Source organism: Nicotiana attenuata, unplaced genomic scaffold (genome assembly GCF_001879085.1).
Source record: "Nicotiana attenuata strain UT unplaced genomic scaffold, NIATTr2, whole genome shotgun sequence".
Lineage (NCBI taxonomy): Eukaryota > Viridiplantae > Streptophyta > Magnoliopsida > Solanales > Solanaceae > Nicotiana > Nicotiana attenuata.
In genome coordinates this window covers 71,749-76,213 of record NW_017671506.1, presented here as the reverse complement: position 1 = coordinate 76,213, position 4,465 = coordinate 71,749, and positions in this window count along the sequence as shown.

Here is a 4,465-nt window from a genome sequence, read left to right as displayed (position 1 = left end):
GGAAAGCTCTAACTACTATTTTGCAGTCGAAATTAGTGTAAAAAAGAATGATTTTCTAGTAGTGAAAATTCACTGATTATTGTTGCAAAAGTAAAGTATTAATAACTATGTACAACATTTTTTGGGTAATTAAATAATTTTATTTACCAGTATCAATATGTACAATGTCAAAATTGAGTTTGGACCACCTCAGCCTCATACAACTTCATCAACTCAACCTATGTAGTAAAGCCTAAGGATAAAAATTTATTTTTGCTATTTTCTTCACTAACTTGCTGTGTCTTGATCCCCTGTTGACAACCTCTTGCACAATCTGTCTAATTAACATTCCCGGTGTCTTCTATTGCCCTTGGAATACTCTCCTGTTTCATTCCTTCCATATATGATAAACGGCACATGCCAATGTCAATCTGTATAGTTGTGCAGCTGCACTGTTTCCTTTTGCATTGTCTTCTGCCCATCGTATCTCTCTCTGCCACTCCATCACATGCCTTGTTATGCCTTGCCAGGTGATCAGCTTACTCCATATGCTTTCAGCTACTCCACACCTAAACATCAAGTGATCCAAAGTCTCACACATAGGGCAGTTTAACTATATACAACATTATTATATAGGATAATACATATATTATAATTACCCTCGGGTGTCATGATTAATTTTTGAATCACATCGTGATTTAAGAAAGATTTTGCAATTAGCCATTTAGATTCTTAAAATTTTTATTCTAAAGTAAAATCATATTTCCTTTCTTTAAACGTTAGGAGTCTACACCTTCCAAGTATATGCATGCCTAGAAGGTTAATTCTATTGGTGATAACAGAGGTATTTGTAAAGTTCCTAAATACTATGACTGATACTTGGGCCAAGTATCTAAAGAATCAGTGGTTTGTTTTTTCTTTGAATCTTGTACATAGTATTATTTGGTAAATAAATTTTTTTTGGTTACCAGAAAATGATAAATAAAAATTTTTTAATTGCTAAAAGAAAGTTAGGAGTCCACACCATTATAATGCAATTCACAAAGATTTATTTTTTACCATCAAAATCAGTGCAAAGGATAAATTTGAAATTGTTTTCTCATTGATGACAGCGAAAATAGGATAATATAGTAATATTTTTGAGGTTAAGTTACTTATTTTCGGCGGAAGTTCCATCTTTTAAATGGATCCTAATTGTTATATTAGTTCATAAAATGTATCACATTGTTATGAAACATTAAAAGAAGAAGAAGAATATTGCAAAGAAAAGTAGGGAGAGAGAATTCTTATTGAATTTTTGGGATGAATTACAATAAAATAGAACTGCTATATTTATAGGGGAAAATGACTTAGTCATCAAGTAACAAACCCTAGAATCTCTTTAGAATATAGACATTCACCTTAAATAGAATTCTATTTATAACACTCCCCCTTGAATATCTATTCAACAGATAATGTGCCTCGTTAAAACCTTAACTAAAATAAAACCCAGTGGGAAAGAAAAATTCTAGAGAAGGAAAAAGAGTGCACATGTTTAGAAATACGCCTTTTGGTTGCCTCGTTAAAAACCTTGCAAGGAAAACCCGGTGGGACAAAATCTTGTAAGGGAAAAAGAGTACAACGCGTATTAACTCCCCCTGATGAGAGCATCAATTTACATCTTTAAGCATTTGCATTTCAATCTTGTGCCCATCTTCAAAAGATCTTTAGTAGAGATTTGATAAACAAATCAGCCATATTAACTTGAACGAATTTGTTTCACCTTGAAATTATCATCCCTAATAGATGTATTGTCTTCATATGATCTTGTTGGAATCGTCAGTTCAATATCTTCACATAGAGGTAAAAACTCTTGCTATCATATTATCATGCCTATAGTTATAGCAAGATACATTTGTGCACAAATTGCAATGAGGAAGTGGTACTTCAAGATCAAGAATATTGTTGGGTTTTTTAAGTATAGTAATGCTTAAAAGAGGGTGAATGGGAAATGGAGGGAAAAATAAAATATTTGAGTTTCATTTGAGATTCCCTCCTTGATGAAGGGACATTGTCCCATATTGGAAGAGGAAGAAGTTTTTTATGGGTATATAAGCAATTGCTCTTCTTCTAGCTCTTAAAGAGTTGAGAAGAAGGCAAGCCTCGCGCCGTCGTCGTCGTCACTCGCTCGGCTCGGCTTCGGCTTCGGCTTCGGCTTCGGATTCGGATTCGGTCAAATGATCAATTGATTGATTAATTTGTTGGACCAAATTTATTTGTTAATAGTAAATATTAACACAAATGTTATTCAGTATTCGTTTTAATAAATCCAACTGTTTTCCATTTTTCTATTTTTTGTTTTTGTAACAGAAAATCAACCACCCTCTTCAATTCTCCCGGTTTATTTTTGAGTAAATAGCCATTTATGTTATGTCATTTATGCTATGCCGTTTTGCATAAACAACCATTCTGAAGAGTAGCACCTCTTCAGATTTTACCCTAACATTGGCTATAAATACAAGTCCACTCTCTTAGATTTTCCATACGATTTTCTGAGTTTCTCCTCCTTCTTCTGTATTGTTTTAATTTCAAAGAAAGCAACAGAAAGTGTGATTTGCTATCGAACTTTGTGTTTGCTGAAACACTGGGTTTGAAGTACCACTACACCAGTGTGTAATTCGTTCTATCCTGGGAGGAAGCGCTAATTGTTCATGGAGCACTCGGTCGCCTGGGAGACTAGAAAAAATTAACAAAAAGTAGTTAAGTTAAATCCGTAACCTTGGGTACTAGGAGGGGATTAAATTCCTTATGGAAACTCTCACGACCCTAAACCCGGATCCGAACGTGATGACGCCTTTCGTGAAGACAAGGCCAACCAACACACTCCCAATTCATCTCAAAGAAGTTAAAATAATAAATACTAAGTCATTAACAGGATAAAATCCCAAAATAAACAGTGAACAGTGCAATTTGCGTAATCAAAACCAACACAGCCCGACATCGGGGTGTCACCAGTCATGAGCATCTAAAATAATACTACAAGTCTGAAAGTCTACTCCACTACTACATAACTGAATCAGAAAGGAACTAAGATAGAGGAAGAATGCACTGGGCTGCGAATCGCCAGGCAGCTACCTAGTGAATCTCCGGAAATCTGCTGGACAGCTCTCAACCCTCGCTAGCAGGACCTGTAGCGCCCGAATCTGCACATAGGGGTGCAGGGAGTAAAGTGAGTACTCCAACTCAGTGAGTAATAACAATAAATGAAGACTGAGCGATATAAAATCACGTTAAACACAACAATGAGCTATAAGAGTCGGAATAAAATCAGTAAACACAATTAAATAGTGAAATCTCATAAAACACCTTTTAAGCAGTTTCAACAAATAGAGAAAAAACAGCTAGGAAAGGTAAAACACATAAGAACTGTCCCTCGGGCACAGTAACAATTGAATCAGCCCCTCGGGCAATATCACAGAACAATACCAGCCCCTCGGGCTATATCTCATATCACCATGGGTACCCGCGCTCACTGGGGGTGTACAGACTCCGGGAGGGGCCCCTTACGGCCCAAGCGCAATATCAAGCCATCTCGTGGCATCATCAACAGGCTCTCGGCCTCATATCAATCACAAGCCACCTCGTGGCGTACAATCTCAGGCCCTCGGCCTCATTATCATAATCAGTATATCACCGCTGCGGCGTGCAGCCCGATCCAAAATATCCTCACAACATAGGCCCTCGGCCTTACTCAGTCAGAATCTCATAAGCCCCTCGGCAACCGTAAAACATGATGCTCAGCTCAATTATCTTTTAAAAATATCATTAAAGGTGTTTAAAAATAGAGTAAACATGGCTGAGTTATGAAAACAGTAAAATATGGCATGACTGAGCACAAGTATGAAATCAAACAGTGAAGAAAATATCAGTAAAAATCCCCTAAGGGTCCAAACAGTTGGCACGAAGCCCAAATATGGCATTTAGCCCAAAACATGATGATATCAAACAATTTGCTATCAAATACGCAGTAAAACAGTCATTCGGGATGGACTAAGTCAAAATCCCCAACGGTGCACGGCCCCACGCTCGTCATCTTGCATGTGCGTCACCTCAACATAGCCTAACGCAGTGTAATTCGGGGTTTCATACCCTCAGGACAACATTTAAAATCATTACTCACCTCAATCCGGCCCAAACTCTACCTCGCGATGCCTTTGCCCCTCGAATCGGCCTCCGGATGCATCGAATCTACCAAAATCAGAACGAAATCATCAAAATATGCTAAAGGGACAAAGCTCGCTCGAAAATAATTGAAAAACAACGCAAACCCCTAAATTGCCAAAACTCGAACCCCGGGCCCACGTCTCGGAATTTGATAAATTTTACGTCATTAGATTCCTTATCTCCCCACGAGTTCATATATATAAAAAGTTCCAAAATCCGACCACAAATGGTCCTTCAAATTCTCAATCAAAGCCCTAAGTTTCCAAGCCCTAGTTCCTCAAAT